Raw genomic sequence first — 25,576 nt, forward strand, 5'->3', positions numbered from 1 at the left:
CTGGATAGTAAATGCTAAAAACAAATGGTTAAAGAACTATTCGGGGAATATTACGGTGAGGCAAATGGCTGTAACTCAATGGTTTCACAATTCAGAGTCGCCACGGGCCAGATCGGGGAAGAAATTGAGCGGCAAGACCAAGATATCTTATAAAATTTGTTGTGATAATTAATTATATATAATATTATTTAATTATTAGTGGTTTAAGCTTGAGCTAGCGAGAAGGGGAGATAGAAAATGGCTATTCGAAATTAATAAGACATGTATAGTGAGTGAACTTTCCGGTCGAAGCATTCCGTCCGTTACATATAAGAATTATGTTAATTTTGTAAGTTATATTGATTTATTTGTTATTTAGATCAATTATTAGTTAATTGAACTTGATATTGCGTGAAATTGAGATAGAATATGACTTCTTAGGTTAGGGTACGTGAACTTCTAGTTAAAGCATTCCGTTTGTTGCTTTTTGGCGGCCAACCTAGGTTTTCTTCAAGCTTTCCCCATGAAGATTGTATTCTCTGTTAAATGATGATATCTTCCTCTAATCTTCAACTGAAGTTTAATCAATTATTGATGTTCGGTTGTATTTTACTTATGTAATTTTCTTAAGGTCAGGTTGACACGCATTGCATTTATGCTTAAGGCTCGTTGTTGACGAGATTGGTTCAAGTGTAGGACTGCTTTTGAGACTGTCATACAATGTCATGAGTGCAATTGATAAATCGTATAAAGGACACTCCACTTAAGGCCTTTTTACACCTACATAAATCCGTACAAGTCTAAATGTATGAACGCGAGGAAGAACACGAAATGTACCGTACGGTTGCGTTGTTGCACGTTAAGTGGTTTCACGTGTAACCACTCAACTTGTGCAAATGCATGATCGACAAATTTAACCTATTTTAGCTAGGTTCAAACATTCGTACATGTTCCGTTTCGGTCCACAAAAATAATTCACGCAAATAGGCATTAACTTGTACCTGTATCGTTTAAACGCAGGCTATTAGATGAGTTAAGTTAATTAGGCTTATTTTTCGTTTAATTGAAATTTCTCTAATAAGGTATTTAATCAGTCTTATCTTCTTTCATATGTATCATATGATCTGCTCTTTATAGTTTAAGTTTATCACCTTGTTGTTAGAGGATTTGGGTGGGTAAAATCTTCAGGACAAGCATCGGTCTGCTGTGGTGCCCGATCATGGTATCCAATGAAGATCTAATATTAAATAGATTTCTTGTGGTGTACCCCATGGTCATATTCTTTTTGTCATTTATATTACTGACCTCTCTAACAAGCTAAGTAAAGTACAAGGGGCTATAACAATCCCTAATTCAGACGATCTAATATCCGAGCAGACGATACTAGTAAAACAAACGACTAACAAATGCTACAATCGCTCCAGCCATGATCCAGTAGGGTAGCACTGGGAGCGATAGGAGCGAAAGTGGACCACGAATCTGTAGCGTCTGTAGCGGGAGCACTTGGGAGCATTGGGAGCGTGTACTGGACTACGCCCCTAATGGACTGGCGATCACAACGATCTCGCATGGGCTGCTGGGAAATTTACGCCCCGCCGCGCGCCCGTCCATTAACCCGAAAGCCTTTTTCTCCTTTGCATCGCTCCAACGGATGCTTCGATCGTGCGCAAACCACTTCCATCGTGCTCACCGAGTTATCTGTCGGCTTCCATGAAGTGCGCATTGTGTCTCTGCCCAATGGAGGAGCCCAGAAAATGTCCAATTTATGCATACATCGCTCTAAGTCTAATATTCTTTGGCAGCGATTGAATGCGAGCCAGCCACACAGGCACAAGGAGGTTAATGATAAATTCCAATGGGGAAGAACTCAATCGACTGCACATAACTCTCCAATTGAAACGCCAAGGCCCATGAAATGTCAGAAAAATGTATCTTGACTTTAGTTGATGAGAACCCCTTGAGCAAACGAAGCTTGAAAAATAGTTGAGCTTTTAGCGCTATCGGGAATATATGCAGTCAACCGTGCGATGGTGTTCTCGCATTAATTCACACTTCCATAACATCGACGGTAAAACTGTCGTCTTCTTCGCGTCCGATTTCTCTCGAGTTCAGCAAATTATGATCCCTTGTAAGCTATGAAAGAACACAATGTTGTGATTTCATGCATAAATCAACGAGAGAGTTACGGGACACCAAATGTTGTGAAATGTGTGCCTGACCATTCATAGATGAACGTCTATTACTCTTTCTCGTGTGTAGGCACATTAATTCCTAAATAGTGCCATTAAACCTTTCTTGAGGGCATGGGATAGTGTTCTCGGTGGTGCAAACTTCATATCTTCATTAAAGAAAGGAGTGAGGAAGAAATCTTAGAAATATGATTTAAAAGAAGGAATGAATATAGGTTTATTCAGTTTGAATTCGAGGCATGTGTAATAGGAATGCAAACCAGAAGATTTTCAATATCTCAAAAGCTTTCCCCTTCGATTTCTTAAAAAAATTAGTGCTACACTATATTTTCATATACCTGCAAAAATATCAGCAAGGCAAATCAGTGACATTACTCTAAAAAAAGATCACAACCTGTTAACTACACTATTTTCCATATGCAGTTCACAGACACGAGCAAGAAGAGATAGGACATGCAATTTTTATAAATAAATTCCATTTTTAACATTGTTTTAAAGTTAATCCCATTGTAGTTTATGAAATAGATCGAAACTATTCCTTTCCTTGGAAAACTAGAGTACATTTAGTAAAATCTTATGCTTTCCCGGCGAATGTATTAGAAAAAGGCTATTCGGGCTTCCAGCGGCACATTAGCCCTGAGGGTTGAACCCCACTCTTGTTCCGAAACGTCAGCAGAATGGAGGGAGACCACCCGGCTGGAAGCCCGAATGGCCTTTTTCGAGCAAAGTAAATTTAGTAAAACAACTTGAAAATGTCATTAACTTTGTGGAATGGTAATCGCGTTATTGTGCAACTATTACCTCTGGGTTTGAAATGAAAAATACACAACGTTGGTAAATTTTCACCGGAAGTTATTTATTGGTACGACGCGTTTCGACTCTGAGGCGTCATTCTCGAGTACTATGCATTTTCACAAAGTTAAAGCCGAATCGATTGATTTCACCTCTGCGATTATGTATTGATGTAGCCATCCTCGATGTCCATCTGAGAAAATTTGTGCACTGTGTCGTCGTTTTTTTATCATCCTGTTGCAGAAATGTGTTGCTAAGAGACCTTGATGTTACTACGCATCCATCAATACAGTTTTAAAGCACCACACGTTAAGCGCGTTCTCGTCATCGGAGACGCAGCCCATGTATAGAATAATTGATGGTTTCGTGAAGTGATTGGTAAATCTTTTATGTGATTATATCACTGATTAATTTTTCCCTCCCATATACCTTTGCAGTTTTTCTATGATATAAATCTTTCTTCAAATAATTAATGCGATATTTTTTGAGATTTCCAAGATCCAAGTGTTTTCTCCTTTCAAGACTTTCTTCTTAAAAAGCGTATATATTTGCATAATTCTTTGAACTTAGTGCAACTTGATGTGTTTTATCTATGTTAGAAATGGAGCATTATTATTAAAGTACTCCATCGATTGAATATGGTCTCCATAGAGTACTTTAGAAGCATTCTGTCATGTCTCTCTTCCCATCAAACACTCCCCTCTTCAATTCTCATTAAGACCTTCTCCCTTTCATTCTATTTAAAAATCCTATTCTTTTCCTTCCTCTCCCTCGTTTTCATAACATTCTACCCTCTAACAGGTGCACTTGTTCACGTGTAGTTCACATCATCCTTTCGCCTCACTTCGCATTATCCTAAGATATCTAATATCCCTTTCTCCTTTTCCCTTTTCATATTTTCTAGCTTCCCTGCCCTCATAATTGTACTCACATTCCATGTCCCTTTATTTATTGCTGCCTCCTTTTTCTTAAATATATTTCTGTGTAGCCTTACAAAGTAGTTTTATTCCTATATATCGTTATGTAATTCCACAGAGTGACGGCTGGTAATGAACTATCAAAACGGCTATTTTGTTTCCATGCTATCCCAAATGAATTGCTGGCCATGCACGCTTCAACTAGTTCACTTTGAGGCGCTCCACGCGCTCAGTGACTCTGCCTCCTCGTCAATTTCATATTCAAAGGCTTTCGTCCGCGAAATCTTAGCTCAGAGTATAGTGTGTTTGATCCGCATCTAGTCGACATTACATCAATGCTATGCTGGTTCTGTATTCAATGAGGCAGACTGTAAATTTGTTTCGATTTCGTCTCGAAAAATCTTTGCGAATATGTCTTCGCGCGTGGATTTGGTAGGGGGATGTTTGCGAATCATTGTTAAAACCTCGCATTTTTTCTCCGTATGCTGCGTGGTGTCGCTACAATTTGAAGAGAGTTTGGTGGTGGTCAGTGGCGCAGCGAGGGGGGGGGGGGTGTTTTGGGGGATATAAACCCCTCCCAGAGCTCAGAGAAATTTTTATGTTTAACCCATTTTACTTAATTGGATTGATATTACTAATAGAATAGTGTAAAGATTAATAAAATATCCCTCAGAAAGCCGTAAAACTCACCGTTTTGAACCATTTATCTTTAAAATTCCTACTATTAATCTCATACCTACCATCCTGGTAGGTATACCATACCTCACACACCTCGGTGTTAGTTGCTCCTTAAACCCCCCCCCCCAGCCTTAATTCCTAGCTGCGCCCCTGGTGGTGGTGAGGTTACATTTCACCGGAAGTAATGATAATGGTGACATCTTTCAAGATGGTAGTCTTTTAACACGTTGATGAAGTCGAAAATATCATACAAGAGCTTTTTTGGGACGTTTTTTCTCATACTACTGAGAGAAAAAGAGAATTTACCTCGATCTCAAATCCCATTTTATTGCGCACGCTTAAAAGCGTGCCAATTGTTTCATTAGCCAGTCCCACTGTGTTGAAACGCAACAGTTGCCTCTCCTTGGAAATGTCATCACTTAACAATGGGAGGCTTTAGCCTGTTTAGGAGATTTTGGAGAAGGGGAGCCGTGTTGGATGCTGTGACTAATGTTGGACCCTTGCGGCGAGATCTCTTTTTAAAAATCATCATCTTTGCGTGATATCACCGGCTTGCGAGGCGTTGCTCAGTGGCCCGGAAAAAGGAGGACAAAAATCATTTCTTCGACTCGCTTTTACCATGTGAGTCATGTGGTATTATTTCTGGGGTATCACACTTCATAATTACTGTTTTATAAAAATGTGTTTACTTGAATAAATGGCGTCAATGTAGCGCTATATCATACGGAAACATGCTTTTTCCATGTTGACTTATAACAAATGGGGAACATGCACAATTTTTTTAAAGTACTGGAATAAGAAGGCCTCTACCTCAAATGTACTCGTCAAAAATTTCGCGCATGAATAATGCTTTTTAGCTGAGTTATGAGTCTTTAAAAATTGATCTTCATCGGCTGCTTGAAAACACGACGTCATCGGAGCGTGACGTCACGGAACGGTATCCACTGATGACAGACTGAGGAAGTGGATAGAAAATCGATTTACGAGGGCTCAAATGCAAATTTGGCGATAATAATTGCAATTTTTACTTTAAATATCTTGAATTCAAACCTCTAACACTATACTCTCTTAGCGAAGTGAATGGTGTATCGTGCGATGACGTCAGAAGGCGTTTCAGGTCACGTGACTTCAAGCGATATTCGAGCATTTTTAATTAGCATTTATTGACGTTTGTGGAGTACTAGGAGAGTTTTGGCTTATATATTTGGACTCGTGAGAAAATTTTCTATTCAATGAGACTAACTAGGATGATGAACAAATTCCATTGTCGTCGATTTGCGCGGGTATGAATGTATATGATAAGAGAGTACAGTATTATCAAGATAATAGTAAATAAATCAGCCGCAAATCTTTAAAGTAGGCGAATAACATCGATTTTTGTGCCGCCGTGCGAATGAGCGTCGGCACGCGAGTGCGTTGTAGGCAGGTGGAAAAATATCTCCTCCTGCGTTTCATTGACAAGGAAATGTCTCCTCCTGCATTGCTATCAGGAAAATCCACCCCTGGATTTCCTCTCTTCCAATCCGAAGTGGCAAGAGACCCGAACATGTGATGAACCCATGGGAAGTGGGAAGTCCTCCTTCGCGGCGTTTTGCGAACTCCGCCGCTGTCGATTGCATTCGCAATCGCTACGCCAGCCCCCTCAGGCGGTGCTTCAAGGAGGTGCAGTGTTGCGTCTGGTGAATGCCTCAGTAGACATGGAAGCCATGCATTCGTTATTTCGTGCGAGGATGTCGTTCTATCCTCTCGAAAACTGTCGAACGTGAAAACAAAAGAGCACTGACGGAGAAACAGTTTCAAATTTTCGATGATCCCACAGCCATTTTTTTCCACGAAAGCAGAGTTGTTGGGTGAGTGTGGGTGGTGTTGGATGGGAAGCAAGGATGGCAGTGGAAACGAAACGATAATGTCGACCCGGAGGAAAACGAAAATACGAAGCCTACGTTTAGTTTCGTTCCGAAACGATATTAAAATCACCAAGGAGTGTAATTTCGACCCACGACGAAACTTTAAATCCTGGAACGAAACTAAATTAATCGAAACTCCGCTGCTCATAATTAAGTTTCGATCGTAGAAGTTGTGTGGAGGGGAATAAGAGGGAATAGTTTCGACCCATTACGTTTGACACACTACGTGTAGAGAGATTAAAACATTGAGCTTAAAAATCGAATGGCCAGTTTGCGTTCACCGTTCTCCAGTAAGTGGTAAAAATATGTGTGCCCCATGCATTTAATAGCGGTAGTCATTATACTTCATTCAACCATACTTCGTACAAGGTGTGTAGGCCGAAACTAAACCGTTCGAAGGTGAAGCACCACGTGGTCCCTCCCTTCGGTGCGAAACATAATCTGCGTTTCGTTTCGTCCCGGAGTTTTAGTTTAGTTGCGATCCGAAGTAGTTTTGACTCCGATTTCGTTTCGACCATTTGAGTTTAGCTCCCCGGGTTTAAATCCATTTCGTTTCATTTCTACATTTCGCTCCCGGGAAAGAAACTATTGAAATTTTACTGTTTTAACTTTCGCTATGTTTCGATTGCCATCCCTGATATGTAATTTGGCTTAATGCAATTTGGTGGTGCTCGCATGGACTCGTGTGTGTGTGTGTGTTGTGCTCAGCACTCTCCGAGTGCTATGAGCCTCAGACGAATGAGCCCAATCGCTCATCCTCGGATACGCACGCCATTATTAGCAGCATTCATTTGATTCGTGTGTTTCACTTTACAGGAGGAGGACGACCATTCTATGAGCAAACGAGGATGTAGCTGCCGTGGTGGGCCTCCCTCCAAATAAGGTCCGTGGCCTCTATTTATTTATTTATTCATTTAATTGTTTTTCTTCCATATCTTCACCTCGTTTAATTCATGTTAAAAAAAGTTCTTGGAGTGTAGATCAACGTATGTCATGCAAAAACGTTTTAGCCAACGTTTCTGTTTATTTTAAACCATCATCAGGGCTATGAAAGAAAAAACATAAGAACATATTGTGACGAACGGGTTTGCGTCCGTTATAAAATAGAGCAAGAAACACCTCAGAGCGGGGGCGACGTAAAAAACGAGTAATTTTGAGGATGCGAAACGTACGGGATAATTGGAAGGGGAGGTTGAGGGTGAAAGACCACACGTATTCCTGGGTTGCGAACACAAGAAATGCATTTATTGACAAAGATCGCAATAATTAAATTTAACATACAAAAATATGGGGAGTAGCACTTGAAAAAATGTTAGTAGGGCCGGATTGTCAAGGATCAAATACAAAATACAAAGAAACCAAAAATCAACTTGATAACATAAAAGTAAACTTGAAATGAACTGCATTTAAATCTTTTCGCAAGGTTTAAAAAGTCCTCTGCTGCACTTTTGAGATTGAAGATTCACTAATCGTTCCAGCGCTTTCTTGCAATGGGAAAAGAGGGGGGTAGGAGGGAGAAACGTTCTCGACGCTGCTTCGACCGGGGACAGTGGTGGGGACACGATTGATTACTGCACCTTATTCGGGAACACGAGGTGATGACGTGGCCGAGTAGACTTCTCATGCGCTCGTGATGGTTCCTCGTTGCATTTTCCAAACCGACGACTGGGGAGTTGCCAAGGTGCTTTCTCTCTATCTCCAGTAGCCTGTGGCTCCAATGCTCCACCGACTCTCTCCAACGTTGGTGGCTCGATCAATCTCGACCGTCCTCTCCACCGTCTATCTCCGATGTTGAGTGGTTCAATGAATGCTCGACCGACTCCTCTCCACCGTCTCTCTCCGGTGTTGAGTGGTTCAATGAATGCTCGACCGACTCCTCTCCACCGTCTCTCTCCGGTGTTGAGTGGTTCAATGAATGCTCGACCGACTCCTCTCCACCGTCTCTCTCCGGTGTTGAGTGTCCCATCACTGACTGTCTCGTGAGAGGGGAAGGGAGGGGAGGGCAGTGGTTCCACTAGCGCGCTCTATCGGGTCGTGATTCACCTTGTTTGCGCGGTATTTAAAAAAAAATGCTTTTCACACGCACACATGAAACACTTACATTCATACCAAATACACTCAAATAGTAACAAAAAGGAAAGGGTAGGAATTGTGACAAGTGCTACTCTTAAATGATAATTAGCGCTGCCGTTACAATATATAAAATACAAAGATATACAATATTTTACATACATAAATGTTACGATAGTAGCGTTTTTTTACAATAATATAATTTTTAATGTATAAAAAACAGTTGAAAATTTATATTATGGTAAAAAACGCTACTATCGTAACATTTATTTATGTAAAATATTGTATATCTTTGTATTTTATATATGTTCTTATGTTTTTTCTTTCATAGCCCTGATGATGGTTTAAAATAAACAGAAACGTTGGCTAAAACTTTTTTGCATAACATACGTTGACCTACACTCCGAAAACTTTTTAAACACATATTTATATATTGATTACTGGAGTGGTTTTCAAGATCTACATCTTGTATGCAATTCCATTTAAAGATTGGGTAACCTTTAATCCTATCGCTATTTCTTTGTGAATAACTTATCGAATTTTAATGTGATTCCTTATCAATTTACGCCAAACATCTGATTGTTTTGTTACGTTGGTCCAGAATGTCTTATTTTCCTGGATGTTGATCTATCTTAAATAAAACAAATGCTTTTCCCTCATTCGTAGTGGCCCAAGTGTAGAATCATCACCTCTAACTGAAAGCCTTTCGTGTGCTTAATTTTCAAACATTTTTCATTTTCCTCTGCTAATTAACTTCGAATGAAAGAGATGTTTTTGTTTCCGCTCTCACCCATTGGGCTTACACGCTAAGCATTTCCTTTTATAAGACTTATGTCTTTTGAGCAGAGGTCTGCTTATTAACCTTGAGAATGGTGCAGGTGTCGTTTCCACCTGTGAGTCTTGGCAGTGATTGAATGACAACTTGGCCGCGTCAATGCCATTTTTTATTCTCATAAGGCTGTGTCGAAGTCATTGCATTGAAGTCAACTTTTCCGGAGAGATATCGTGGAACAGCGTATCGAATGGTTGGCAAGCATATCTTACTGCCCAATTACTAATTTCATTTAACCTCTCACAACACGTGTTTTGATTGCGTTGCAATTATCAGGTAGTCATCAGCAATCATGATAGCAGCCATGCCTCTTGATAGCTATCTTGACTCTTGATGAACCCGCGATGCGGGCTGTTGAATGAAATTTGTGGGCATCTGTGTTTAGTTTTCATGACGTTGAGTACCTAATTATGTTCGGCTGGTTTTAGTTTGTTTTGGCTAGTTTGCAGTTTCCATTGCCTGGGAACATTTGAGTTCGCCTTGGTCCATTTCCTGTTTGCTGTCTGTGTCACTCTCCTCTCGTCCCCTTCCTTCGGCGAGCCCTCCGCTCAAACTCGCTCGCGAGCGAAGGTCCGTCTGTCGACGCGCACTCAATGGAGAAGGTGCAATGCCATGGGAATATCGCCGCCCACTGTTACCGCTGATAGAGGGTGCTGCCGAATCCAACCCTGACCATCTTCTTCTTCGATTGGACAGCTATTTGAAGAAGTAGTTGAATCTTGATTCGAGGATATACTTTTGGAGCATTAGGCGATAAAATCATTCAAGGGTCGTAACAAATGAAAACATCTCGAGTTCTTTGTGATATCATAAAGTTAATACCACCTAAAACTTTATACTTCTCATTTATACCCTTACTGTTAGTTTGTCATCCAGTAAATGCAGCTCACTGGGAAGCCGAAATACATTAAATTAATGTTAGTTTGCTATGCAATTATGCAGCCAGCAAAGGAAAATGCCAATATAAATCTCATGGACCACCATTCGCTATTACTTTCTTTGTATTATTTCCTGTAATTGTTAGAATGATAATTGCTGAATAAAATATTTAAAGTGTTCAATGTACAGTGTACATTTCTTTAAATCAGGCTTAGATAATTGAAAACAGAGCGTGTGGTGATACGTGCGGTCTATGGCATTCAGCGCTTCACGGCATATGGGAAGAGGCCTTGGAGACGTGATGTTGGAGTGGAGGTGCCGCAGAGATGTCGGGACGAGATGTGGAGGAGATCCGAGCATCAGGGACCGAGAAAAAACGCGCGGATGAGCGATTCCGTTTATGAAATTATTATGAAATCAACTTTTGTGGCGATTTTTAAGAACAATTTACCGATAAAACCATAAATATGCTGCAATAATCTTTATTCGCGCAGGAATATCACCGATAGAGATACGTGAAAATCGCACTTTCAATAAAAGTTTATCGCATTTTGTAGCGTCTATTTTTTATTTTCATAATGAGGTAGATGACGATAAAATGTTGCGAAACACAGTTATATAACAAAATACAGAATATTTCAAATAACTATGTTGTAAAGCAATAATAAATTAAGGAATAAGATATATAGTGGCGGAGGTGTACCTTGCCCACTTTTAGTTCGCGGCCTTGTAGAGTCCCAGCCAACTAGCAGCTGGCCAGTCGCTCTCATGCTTTAAGCGGTGAGTGTCGGCGGAGCATTTAAACTGCGCTCGGCACAAAATGTACGAATTTTGCCGTCGGAAAGGCAAATTTGCGTAAAAATATCATATAAGTCCAGTCATCGCATCTATGTCGCATATATTTGCGCACATCGCATTTGCGATTTTCACACATCTCTAATCATCGATTAAACTCAATAAGCTTTCTAAATATGATGGATTACGTAGGGGAGATGTGCTCTCAATTGATGCACTTTTAGAAAACATGGATTTTCTTTCCCTTCATCTTCTTCTGCGATTACATGAAGTAAGACTCTCCTGGCGAGAAATAGCGACTCAGGAGAATAAGAGCATGTGTATCCGATGCGCCTAACACCATCTAGCGGTCGAAATTGCTAACAATTGTACATCCGCGTGTTCACATCATATCGCTCCTCACTTGTTCTCAAGTCACGTGTACGAAAGAACTGCGCAAAAGAGGCCCAATGCCATCCTATAGAAGGAGGCTGATTTCTGTTGACTTACCACTTTGACGCATTTCAAAAAGCGGCGCTGTGATGAGTGCAACGCCTTTTTTCCATCTTTTGCAGTGGATTTTTTTAATTTCGAAATATAGTATTGGAAAGTACTATTATTCGAAATTATTACCACATTATCACATCTTCATATGTACACATTTCGGTAGACACCCCTAATTATTTCTCATTTACCTGTTAAACTCGGATCAATTTGTCCGAGAGGAGACTTTTGAAAACCCATTTAAATGCGCGGCGGGCGGCAACACATTTACAGCACGACGTGATATTTGTACTGTAATAATTGCGCTGCGTATTTCACCGGTAAGGGTTGCAACGACTCTTTTCTTTCCAACTTTGAATCATTCATTCTTAAACCGGATTTCTTCTCTCTCTTGTTGAATAATTCCTTCTCTACGTGCCATTTCGAAAAAAGGCTCACTGCTCTGGACGAAATCGTTCCACGACCACCTCCTCTCCTTCCGCCACTCTCTTGTTTGGGCACAAGTTGGTCGTTTGTGAGTGGCTGCTCTGAGCCGTGAGTACATCGGATACCACTCGCACTGCTCAACTCACCCTCCACGCTCATTTGATTTTTGGGACAAATGCTCTCATTAAACTGCAATGGATAAAAAAGTGCGTGGAATCCTAGATTATACCCAGGTAGACTACGGCTGAAATATTTGTGTAGTGTTCCGCAGTGTGCATTCCGTGTTCTGCCGTTGAGCACACCCTCGCTTATACTGAGATCGCCTTTGCAGAGCACACTTCGACGTCAGATGCGGGACAGACGGATCAGACGCGCCACTTGCAGACACAGCCAATTGACGTCTCGTCTCTTTCTTGGGCATCCTAGCATCGCCGTGACTCGAGAATCTTTCGTCCAATTATCATTCCTGCGCTGCGGTCGTCCACGTTGCTTATCAGGCATCTGCTTAGCAATTGATGAGTATTCTCCATCTTTTGGGGAATTCGCTACACGACTGTCGTCGACCTAATATGATGCACGTATGCGTGGATACTCAAAGTGCGGAGAGAACCCAAGATATCGGATGAAACAAAGAGAAATCGAAAACCCTGTTGTACGTTGCGAGGGTACATCCACTTAAAACATTTAAAATGGCCATGGATCGTCATAATGGTCCAATAAGGGGAGAGCTAGCGTGCGTTATGTTGCGGAATAATACTCTTACAAACACAATTTAGATTCTCTCAAAAATGCTTAATCGAGGCTAAAAAGCAACGTGACGGAATTACTGTGACAGAATAACCTAAAATTAGGTAATACGAGGTTTGTGAGAAAATAAATGAGACTGACAGTACTGCGGGTGATCTGGAAACGTTGTGTCCACCGGCTTCTGATCGACCGATTTGTTCATCTCTTCCACTTCCACAGTGCGAGTTTCAACTCCATACGTCTAACACATTATGTTTGACAGCGCCAGGAGTGAAGTTGCATTTTTGTTGCGTGTTACAAAAATGGAGCATCGGAATTTAGAGCAACGTTGTTCGATAAAGTATTGTGTTAAACATGGGGAATCCGCGAGTGTGACTTTTGAAAAATGAAAGCAGACCTATGGGGAACACAACTAATAAAGACCACAAGTTTTTCGCCTGCATAAAGCATTTTTGGAAGGCCGAGAACACGTTGAAGATGAACTGCGCTCAAGAAGACCTTCGAATTGAAAAACTAACGAAAACGTTAAAACTGTGAGGACTCTTGTGAGCTCATACCGTCGTTAAACATTAAGAATGGTGAGTGACCATTTAAATTTAAACACTTTCACCGTGCATCTGCTTTTCACGTGAACGATTTGAACATGTAAAATATTTGTGCCAAGAGTGATTCGTGTGAGACCAGACATTGCAGACAAGTGGATGCTTCACCAGGACAATGCCCCGTGTCACATGGCCATTTCCATTGGTGAATTTTGGGCCACAAAATGCATTGATTTTGTTCCCAAACCCCCCTATTCACCTGATTTGAGTCCTTGTGACTTTTTACTTTTCCTGAAATTGAATACTGTCATAATAGGACATCATTTTGGAACTCTGGAGAACATTCAAAAGACTGCGACCGACCAGTTACAGGCAATGCCATTTTAAGACTTCCAGCGCTGCTACCAAGAGTTGGAACAACACCTCCTCCGGTTTATAGCTGCCTTAGGGAATTAGTTTGAAGGGATAACATTATTTTTTGTAAAAAAAAACTTAAGTTAGTAGAAAAAATCAGTCTCATTACTTTTCTAACACACCTCGTATGTGTTTTAATAAGCATTCATTTTAGATATCAGTGTTGAAAAAAATTGCAGTCGCCGACTTCTGAGCTGATATTTTAGGTTATGTAGTAATTAACTTTGTAACTAGCTTTTGTTATTTAAAGAGATAAATTGTTTGTTAGTAAGCTGTAAAAATATTTTAAGTGCAGTTGACTATATCTTCCTTTTCTCTACCATAAAAATGCATTGCTTAAAAGTGGGCTTCGCAGACGGCACATTCGTGAGTACATATAAAATATCCATAAACTCAGTTTGAAGTAATAGGGTTCAAATTTGATGTCTTCAAATTTAGCATCTCCATTTAGAAGTGGGCAATGTCTTGGGAAGTTCTGCTAGTGTGTCTTGTGACCTATGGCTGCTAGAAAGGCTGGTTAGCCTGGCTCAGACGGGAAACTGCTGGAAGCTCAGAATACACAGAAGGTGTGAAATTTATTTTGTAGAAGCTAAATTTTTTAAATTTTATCTGGTAATAATTTGTTTACTGTTGATTCAGAGTTGTTTGAAGTTAAATGACCCTAAACTTTTTGAGTCTGAAATAAGAAGCAATTGGTAATTCCGTCACGTGTTTGTTTATGACTGTCATAAACATATTATTAATTTTTAATTTTGGCAAATTGTGTTATCATAAGCGATGAGTCAAACATTGTTCAGAGCCTTATTAGTTTCCTTAGTTATTATTATCCTCTTATTTTCCCTAGTTATTAGTACTCATTATTAGAGCCTTAAAAGTTTCCAATTTCCTCTTAAATTCACAGAGTTTTGAAGATGTTTGACATCATTACACAAAGGAGGTTGACCTGGGAGTAATTCCGTCACATGTTAATTTTGGGCATATTTAGAAGGTATTCAGATTATTAATTTTGTTTCTGTATATGAAAAATCACCTTCATAAATGTATTTTGATCATGCACAGTTAGAATTTTTGCAATTATTTTGTATTTTACAATTTTATCGAAATATTATATTGCATAGTCTTCTCAAAAAGTAATTCCGTCACAAGTGGAATTTCCCAATTACAATTTCCCAGGAAAAGTACACATGGAGAAAATCGGGAGCGACAACTCGTACAACTTTATAACGGCACTATTTTTTTACAAAATTCCCTTTCCGTTTATTTCGCGTGGTCAACAGTAATTGTAACCGGTGACAACATTTTATTTAAAAAATCGTCAATAAACTCAGCACCGAAACTTGCATGTCCTGAACAAATTTGATGAGGTTACTCTTTTCCACCCAGCTGGGTGCTTTTTGGGCGTGCGGGGCCTGGGGCACCGGCCGGCTTTCCCAGGCGGTAGAGCCGAGACTAGCCGGTAATCATCGGCGATCGGCAGTAGTCCAGACACTTGGTACACGTGGGGAGTTTTCTGAGCTCGCAGATTCATCAGCATGTATCAATAGGTGTTCAATGATAACTTTCCCAATTTTTAGAGACACTTATTATACAATGAACGGAACCAGATTTCCAGAAGAAACTGAGGGACCAGGAAATTCCCATTGAACGGCGAATAAATTCCGTGTGAGATACCGCATCTCCAAAAATACCATGTTTCTATGAACGCTATTGAGAAAGAAAAATTTTATTTATAATTTCCATTCCCATTTGTAGCGTTAGACAAAAGTTTTATGCACACATTTTGGTAATCATGGCATATGAATGGGCTTACCTTCGTCACACCCGCGTGTTGATTAAATTCGACTTCCACCTTCTTCCATGCCATAGTCTTTAAGGAAAGACCCACAGCATCGGTGTTCTTGCCCTACAATACAACTTTCCTATCAATAATTAATTTTAAAATCGAATTCTTCTCCTGCGCCGAAATTCTACTTCCATCCCGTTCCCATTTTGCTTACAAAGTCACGTCGAGACATTCGTTATTCAATTATCATCCTTAGTTTGTGTTCGCTTTGTTCTTTGTGTTTGTTCCCGATGTCCGCATCTAGGGGCACATAATGTCGCTACATTCGTCTATGTCATTAATTTAGCCCAAAATAAATGTGGCAACACTGCCCCCACCAATTTGGAGCGATCTGAAGTAGCGGCGTTTCTGGATATAGCACACAGCAAAAGGCCCCGCTGCAATTTCAGCACGGTTTTTGGATACGGCCCTTAATCTTCGTATTCAAGGGGTAATTCAAATAAAGGATAGTGCAGGACCGGTGAAGAACTGATATAATGTTACGTTTAGGCAATATCAGCTGCGGCAAATTCATATTGCTCTCGCTTAAAGAAAAATGTTCTCTTTAGCAAAAATATCTCAACGGGAATATTTCCGTAAGTTGCAGACACTGAATCTCGTAGAGCATCAATAGCGGTCAACAACCATGATAGGGGATTGACGCAGCTCTCCACTCAATTGAGTATTTGCACTTTTTGGGAAGTGATCATAAAAAAATTAGACCTCAATTAGTCTAAATTCCGACTCTGAGAATAGTTAGGTAGGTACTTTTAAAATGAGATGTCAATGATTAAAATTTGCGAAATTAATGATGCGCTGAAACACTAGGTAGCCTTATTATCAGAGCTGTGACGTCATTTTGTTCGATGTGTTTTTGGGCATAACTTGTTCATCAGGGTGGGCCCCTCTACAGCGTATACTGAGTTTGGAAAGAAACCGCGGAATGGCTAATGAATTAGATTCAACGTGTGCACATCCCATCATCTACAAATTTTAATTCATTTATTTCTCGGTTACGCTGACGACAAGACTCTATGTCAACTTTTCTACATTGAACTATCAAATAGTATTTCTCACTCTTCGGTTCTCGGTTTTTCATTCGTTTGCAGATTTATATTGACATTAACATTAATAGAGGCACTTAATCAGTGATGAACCTTGTAATATTACGACTTAATTCGTGAAAAGTCACTAAGTAACCGTACCCATACTATAAACTAAGAAACGGGCAAGAGGAAAATTTATTGATGAAAAGTGATAGTTTGGGTATACAAAATGTTTGGAATTTTATGCCAAACGCAGACATGCAAATATTTTCCAAATCGGATGTGAAATATTACGTATCACAAGTTGGGACTACTTTTTGGAAATTCACCTCGCGCAGCGATTCATCGCTTAAAGGATAGTCGTAACAAGACGCAGTAAAAACTTGCGCCTTGTAAACCTATAAACGTATGCTGAGAAGAAATGTAAAATGAATCAATTTTAAAATTCTGCTGACAAACACCATGAGAAGCATATTAAAACCGAATGAATGAGAAGTAATCGTCTGATGATATTACAATGAATAATTTGATTTCCAGCCCGAGATTCGATTTTCACCAAAAGTGTTGAAATTCGGCCCAAATTTTCAAAACATTATTTTAAGATATACCTCACAAATGTTTTTAAAAATTCAGCTATTCATAAACCTCACCCAAGCAAATGAATAGCTGACTAACATATCTTTATTGACGAAAATAAAGTAACTTGCAGACGCATTGAGATAATCAGAACTCTGCTTTTGAATACATTAATTCTACGGAAGAGCAAATACGTCGGTAAAAAGTGCATTTTATTCAAAGAAATGGAGAATGGTCATTTAACTGCTTGGACTGGACCAAAACGTTACTCCAGCTATTTGTGCTTACGTTTCAAACTTGAAATTGCTCAGAAGTTGCGGCAATTAAATAATTAATCTGGATATTCATTCAGTTACTGTGGGCCAAAAATCAAATGAAAAATTATTTTTTCACGAGAAAGTAGGTTAAATAATAATAGAAGAGAAAATAGTTCTTCCTTTAAATTGAGATTGGTATTTGAAATAACGATGCAAATATCGATAGTTACGTAAGGACGGCACTTTTATTCGGGTAAACCTTCGAATCGTGCTTACAAACTTCTGGCCTTACGCTGTTACAAACAATCTTACTTAATTCACTTTGATGTAATTTCCGATGAGATTTCCCGTCGATTTCTCTTTATTATGAAAGAGGCAACACAACAAAAAAAGCTCCAGTTCAACATTAAAACTTCGTGCCGAGGCATGTAGGTATAGTCCAACATAATCAGCACGGTCAATCATTGAAGCATCCACCTTCGGGATATTATTTGAAGGAACCTTCACGAAACCTGATTCCATGATATGCACTTAAACGTATTTTCCTTTACACCGATCAGATCCACCAACGTTTCCCAATGCACACGCAGTTCACCGTAACATAAACACCTTGCTCGCTGATGAGATAGAACAGAATGACGTCACATACCGAGAAGCCAACAGGTGAGTGTTTTCGTCTGCTCAATATCGATGCGAAAACAATGCATATTAAATAGTAATTATTACACAAACTGAGCTACAATTAATGCTGTTAATCGAAATTAATGGTACTCATGATACACTTTATCGAATCGACTGCATTTCAATCGTAATCCTCCGAGGTGCAAATGCTCTATTGTCCCGTCTGTTTCACGCCGTCGTTTTTCTTTTCTTTCACATACTTCCTTACCTGTTCCATTTATTTCATTTTTAGTTCTTCCCATCTACTTGTCCCGTACCGACTGTCTTCACTAGCATATATTTTCTCAATAAGAATTATTTCTCCTTTTTATCAAAGTTTTCATGATGCTTCTCCACTCTCCTGCTCTTCTTAGGACTTCCTCATAACATACTGTGTCGATCCATTTGATCCTCATCATTCTCCTGTAACTACACATTTCGAAAGTCCCTTTAAAACTTCCTTCGGCAATAAAGGCAATAAAAATTCTATATGATAGAAAAGCCAATTTCGAGGTGAGCACGAATAAAGATTTTTTAGAAATGAAGAATACTTTCTTGCTCACTATTATCCTTCGCCCATTCTAACAAAGCCCTGACTTTTGCAATGACTTATAGACTCTTATTTGTAGCCTGAGGGTAATTCGATGTGTATTTCCATTATTTTTATAATTAGTGATGTGCATTTTATTTTGATTTATTATTGCTTAAGGCTGTGCGAGTTGAGAAACTTTGAATCTTGACCGATAGAGTGTGTATAGTGGCGTTGCATGGGAAATTCTGAAGTAGCAAAAGACAAGGGACTATTTTGATCATTATCAATATTCTTTAATTTCAGTGGTATAATTTCAATACAAAAATAATCACATTTTTGCGTTATGTAACTGCAATCATTAATATTTTTAAACGACCTATTAGCTGAATGGGTCGGCCTAATGGGAGGCTATGAGGCACGCCTCGATTTCTTGTCATTTACGTTACAAACCTACATCATTTGCCTAGTGCAATTAGTGTTTTGCAGCATAGATCTTCAATAGAAAAGCGTGTGGAAACCATTTAAATCGTGTTTTGTGTTCCGTCGCTCAAAAACCTCCATTGCATCGCCGGAGAAGGTTTTTGCTTGTGTCCCAAAGGGAAAAAAATAGAGAATAAAGTGGTTTATGGCCTACAGGATGGAGTTAAATACTTTATCTATATTGTCAACGGGATATTTTTCAACGTAAGTACCCTCTTGAACCAGGGTTACCGCAGGGTTTTATCGAATCGCCAGTTTTTCTCGGATGACTACTAAATTTAGGATTTCACTATTTCACTTTTCAAACAACCCTAGAAATGTGCTTATTAGACTGCTCATTGTAGGGTTAAATATGAAATGAGGTGGCTATTTACGAGAATAAATACTGATTACGATTAATCCACGGGGAAAAATGTGCAATCTACGAGAAATATGAGGCTTTTGGCAATTTAAGCTCAATATTTTCCTCTGTGATGCCCATAACGTTCGCTGCATGTCAACGCAAAACCTAAAATTCGACTCGTTTTTGCAGTGGGTATCCGTTCAAAAACAGAAACTCGAGTAATTACAGCGCGAGTAGTGCTTGAAACTTATTTTTGAAACTATCTACTACTTTTTTTTACATTTTAACGATCATTTGAATCTCATCTCCGACGGATTGGGGATAACAATCCAAGTTCCGAAAGGCAGTTTACTAAGTAAACGCATACTATATAATATATGTTTATAATTCTAGCTGAAATGGATCTACAAAATCGTTCTGGGCAATAAATAAACATAAAAAGCTTTCGTAATTTAATTTTTATTAATCGCATAATTATTTACCTCCTTGCTTCTGCACAACACATCGCGGTGGTGACGAAGCAATCACAGTTTTTCAGGAAATCAGCCGCCGCGCCGTGAGGGAGACGACCTAAGGTATTGCGTCTTCTTAAATCTCTCTTAAGTCAATTTGTCCTTAGAAGGACTACTATAAAGCTCGACGATGATTTTTACTTCGATATCTTGCTATCAAGACTCTACTTTCGTAGTGAAGTGAATGGTGTACCGTGCGATGACGTCAGAAAGCGTTTCAGGTCACATGACTTTGAGTGATATTCCAGAACTTTTAATCAGCATTTAATGACGTTTGTAGAGTACTAGGAGAGTTTTTTTGCTCATATGTTTGGACTCGTGAGAAAATCGTGTGTTCAATGAGTCTTAAGTGGCATGATGCATGCATGTTCCCCTTTCAGCTAATCTCTTCAAGCCCACCTATTTCTTCTTTTCCACATCCATCTGTACCTTTTCCATGCTTTTCATTCGAAGTCTTTCTTTCCGTTTTTTTCCTCAGCTTGTCCCTCGACGATTGTTTTCATCAAACCATCATGCCTCAAGATAGAGCCGAATAAACTATTCCGCCTCCTTATTAATGTCTACGCGCTGCTTCTCTTCTTTCCCACTCGTCTTATGACTTGCTCATTACTTAATCTGTTGCTCCATTTTGATCCTAATCAATTCTCCTTGGCTTTGATTTCTCTCCATCCTTGATTTCTCACGTTCCCTTTTGTCATTCTCCATGCCTCACTTCAGTGGAGAAGTATACTCCTAATGTAAGTTCTCATAAATAGTTTCCTAACCTCTCATCTTAATGTATGATCTTAGGTTTTACCGGCGTATCAGTTGCAGAAAAGTTTCTCGGGTTTTCCACCGGTTGATGTCGTCCATGTCTCCCGACGTTTCGATCCGCGACTTGCTGATCATCCTCAGGGGATCTTCCGAATGGCGTTCTTCGAAATTTTTCCAGTATATATACACTTCATCGGAGGTCAGGTGTAACCTGATTGGTTAGGGCGTGTTGTGGTTTTCTCGCCATTTTTGTTGTATATAATGGGCTTCAATATTGGTTTCCAAACATATCTTCGTAAATCGTTGCAGTAGTTTTCTTATTAGTTCAGGTAATCGGAATGCTGTCCGGTGAAGGTCAAGAATGAAGAATAATCGGAAAATATCGATTACAAAATCGAAATGAAAGAGGAGAAAGGTTACTCGTTTTCTGCTCAGGACACTGACTAGTCATTTTCAACTCATTTTTTTAAACGCCAATGCGAATAATATATGCGCGAAAAATTAATAATATACGAGCGAAGTCTCCGATCCGCGAGTGACTGTGGAAGTCAGTGCCCTTTTTCAATTTTTCGATAACTTTTTTATCACTTCTACCGCATCCCTCGATTAACTTTTTGAAGCTGTTTTATAAATGGCCCGGTCCATATCAATTCGGAATAGCCTCATAGCCTCAGATGCTGTTGAATTCAAAATGTCAAGCTTCAGAACGAAGTAAGTAATTCTCACATTTTAATTTTGTTCAAAAAAGTTTAGGTCCGAGATACAGTCCGTTTAACATGGACCGCTGTTTTTCATATGCATGCGATTTTCGACAAAAATATAAAATTTTAGCATTCGCATTTTTGGGAAAAAACTATAGAAACATGAAAAAATTGCTATAAGGTAATATGTGCACATATTTTCTATTTGAGTATAGTATTATATTAAAAAGTTGTTATCATTCGAACAAAACAAAAAGGAGCAAAATATGCTGAACCGTTCATGAGACATGAGCACTTAAATATTTTGACGAAAAGCAGATGTGAAAAATAGCTCTTACGGGTCCATGGTCGGTGGACCGTATCTCTGGTCCAAAATCTTTCGAACGGAACCAAAAAATATATAGTACTTACTTCGTTCTGAAGTTCGACATATGTTCAAGTCAATAACATTTGATGCTATGAAGGTAAGATGTTTTTCTATGGATATGGAGTAGGCGAAATGTTTACTTGCGATGCTTCACAAATCGTCTTGGAAACCGTCACGCCCTAACATCACAGTTGAAAGGCACCAGCGCCACTTGCACGTGACGTCACTCGTCCTACAAGCAGGTCTGCCTTCACTGCGGCTGCTTCTGAGATACGTGATTCTAGAAGCTGTGCTTCTTCCCTTACGCACCGACGCCATTGCCACCAGGTCTTCAAATAAGTCGTCGTGGTCGTTGGGAATGGGACGAGAGGAACGTGTTTGAATTCTCAGCGATGAGTTGGTCGATGTGGGCGATAAAAGAAATGCGGGCATTGTTCGTAAAGACAGCGATCACATTAAGGGTAGAAGAATATCAACAGATTCTGATACGATATAATTTCACTATCACGTCTTTATCATATTTGTATTATTTTGGAGTGAGTCGCCAAAGTTGCTATTGTAGGGGAAGCCTGCAGCTACGATATTTATACGTTCAGGCGCTAGAGTTGCTGAAGTGTTGAAAATAATAATAATTCCGTGAAAAGTAAACTTTAATGCGAACTAGTAAGTACACCCATGGAAAATGCGATGATACCAGCCGTTGTGTAAATAGATTGTTCCTTTGATTACAATTTCATTTCAAACTCATTTTATGCCTAACATAAAAAGGTTAACCAAATGAAGAATAATACCGAAAAAAAAAACAATTTTAAGATATTATCTATTGTTATGAAGTTTGTATTTCCTGAAATCATGGTTACAGTACAGTGATTCAGCAGTTCCTTTGTTGAACTGATGGTTTTGGGTAATTCAGCTCGGTGAGTAATTGGCTCTTTTCAAAACTTCTTATCCGCCACGAAAGCTTCTTCACCCTTTCAATGCCGTGGCGAAGAAGCTTTCTTAGCGGATGAAAATAATCCACCATAAGGCAGATAACCATGTCAAGATTTCCATAATCTGCGTTCGAAAACGCGGAAGTCGTCGCTGCTTTTCTCCATCGTATCCCAGCCAGCAGCAACGAACTGTCTGACCTGTGATTATTTTGAAATACGCCCTTATAAGAGTATTCCTTGACGTGATCATTAGGTTAAACTGATCGCCCTAAGAGCAATTGGGTGAGACTGTTTATGTAAGCGTCGGATGTATTTGGACAACCAAACCACAAACTTAAACATCCATCTTTAAGGCATTAATACCATACGCTGCCAATTATACGTCCGTATCATAATTTATTTTTCAAAATATTCTTTAAAACAAGACGGAAATATGATGAAAACCAATGTTGGAATTGAACTCTTAATTCACTTCGCCTTAATTCACCGCTCCCTGCTAGGCTATTTCAATGTTTTCATTTGGATGAGGTACCGTGGAAACTGATCTCCAAACTCTTCGACTTACCGATATACTGAACGCGTGCATGCCTTAATAGTGAAATACACATTTTGTACTCCCATATTTCGGCACTAGCCACGACCACCCAGAGAGATACTGTCTGTCTCGGTGGTCAAGCCCTACCGCGTGTGTAGCGCCAATTTTAAGAGATGCATCGGTGATTTACAATATCATTTTCTTTGGATAGCGGGACTTCTGAAAGCTTCGCCAACTGTGCGATTAAACAACAGTCCTAAGGAATGTATTTGACGATTAATAATCATTTTCTGTTGTTCTTTTATTACGCTAAGCCTCTGCACGCATATTCTGGAACCCGCTAACGATTCGTACTTTCTACTAATGGACACGTTAACTGCACTTTAAGGCACTCACTCTACAGGCATATTCGAAAACTCACTAACGTGAGGAAAGCCGTTACCGATACCGTTAATGGCGCTTTAAGCGAAAAATTGCATTCTGGAACTGGCATTAGCAAAGTCTTAAAGCAGGGAACTTTAAGGGGCTAGTTATCATATAGCGCATATTTTCCTCGCTTCAAGTGCAAAATCGTAAGCGTTATTGGAGCTAATTATCACCAAAAAAACTGATTACTGGTACGTGGAACTTTAGAATTTACTCTGTATATATACTGTGACTTGCATGTTACCTCTTAAGGCCTATAAACCAATGGGGAACATGCACGCTTTTTAAAAGTACTAGAATATGAAGATTCCTACCTCAAATGTGCTCGCCGAAATTTTCGCGGATGAATTATGTTTTTAGCTGAGTTTTGAGTCTATAAAAAATAATCTTCATTGACTGCTTGAAAACACGTGACGGAGCGTGGGCGCGTTATATCACGGCACGGTATCCACTGATGACAGACTGAGGAAGTGGATAGAAAAACTGTCAATGTAGGGGTTCAAACGCAAATTTGGCGAATATAATTGCTGTTTTAACGTCAAACTTCGGATTGTGAATATATTGGGTTGCCAAGGCATTGTTGAAATAAATAAAGTCGCCCATTCTCTTCTACCTCCATGGTAAATGTGATGCTCGGGTGTTGGTTGTTCATATGTGTCAAAAATTCCTGCAATGCAGCTGTACCATGTGGCCAAACTAAAAAGGAATCGTCCACATATCTGAAAAAACATTTTGGACGGCAGGGAGCGGTATCGAGGGCTTTTCTCTCAAAATCTTCCATGAAGAAATTAGCAATAGCCGGTGATATTGGCGAACCCATTGCGACACCATCCATTTGCTCATAAAAAATATCCTCAAAAGAAAAATAGGAAGGCGTGAGCACATGATGAAAAAGTTTGACCGTCTTCGTATCAAATTTACTCTCTAGCAGACTCAAGGTGTCAACAAGAGGGACCCGCGTGAAGAGAGACACCACATCCAAACTAACCATCAAATCGGTAGGATCTAAACGAATATCCTTAAGAGTGTTCACAAATTCTAGTGAGTTTTTCACATGGTGTTCACTGAGACCCAAGAATGGTGTTAGGATACCCGTAAGATATTTGGCAACGTAATATGTGGGAGAGTTAATTGCGCTGACAATCGGCCTCCACTAAGCATCATCTAAGCACTACATGGAGACCTGTAATCAGCTGTATGAAAAACATAAGGGTTAAACGTGAAGAATTTCAAAAGACCTACAGCCAATCGGACGACACCTGAGCCGTATTGTTGTCCTCGGTAAACGGTCGATCCAGTTCAGTGTGAAATTGAACTTCGATAGAGTAACACAGCCTTGAGGATGGAAGACAAGTCGTCTTCCGAAACGTCGGCTTACATAAAAGCTTTAACCTGGATGCAAACCCGAGAAATATTTGTCAGAAGTATTCACCAGGAAAAACTTAAATCGTTTAGCTATTATATTCGCCAAATTTGCGTTTGAGCCCCTACATTGACAGTTTTTCTATCCACTTCCTCAGTCTGTCATCAGTGGATACCATGCCGTGATATAACGCGCCCACGCTCCGTCACGTGTTTTCAAGCAGTCGATGAAGATTATTTTTTATAGACTCAAAACTCAGCTAAAAACATAATTCATCCGCGAAAATTTCGGCGAGCACATTTGAGGTAGGAATCTTCTTATTCTAGTACTTTTATAAAGCGTGCATGTTCCCCATTGGTTTATAGGCCTTAAGAGGTAACATGCAAGTCACAGTATATATACAGAGTAAATTCTAAAGTTCCACGTACCAGTAATCAGTTTTTTGGTGATAATTAGCTCCAATAACGCTTACGATTTTGCACTTGAAGCGAGGAAGATATGCACTATACGATAACTAGCCCCTTAAAGTTCCCTGCTTTAAGACTATTTGCTAATGCCAGTCCCAGAATGCAATTTTTCGCTTAAAGCGCCAATAACGGTATCGGTAACGGCTTTCCTCAC

The 25,576-nt window shown here is 39.6% G+C and overlaps 1 protein-coding gene across 3 annotated transcripts in view; it reads left to right on the plus strand.

The window, feature by feature from the left end:
- LOC124158432 (putative polypeptide N-acetylgalactosaminyltransferase 9) overlaps positions 1-25,576 on the plus strand; it is a 488,889-nt gene that overhangs the window by 250,761 nt on the left and 212,552 nt on the right. For all 3 annotated transcript variants that reach the window (XM_046533517.1, XM_046533515.1, XM_046533516.1), the window contains exon 2: positions 7,279-7,345. The gene's annotated coding sequence lies outside the window, so the exon portion shown is untranslated. The remainder of the gene's footprint in view (positions 1-7,278; positions 7,346-25,576) is intronic.

Source organism: Ischnura elegans, chromosome 5 (assembly GCF_921293095.1).
Source record: "Ischnura elegans chromosome 5, ioIscEleg1.1, whole genome shotgun sequence".
In the NCBI taxonomy this organism is placed as follows: Eukaryota; Metazoa; Arthropoda; class Insecta; order Odonata; family Coenagrionidae; genus Ischnura; species Ischnura elegans.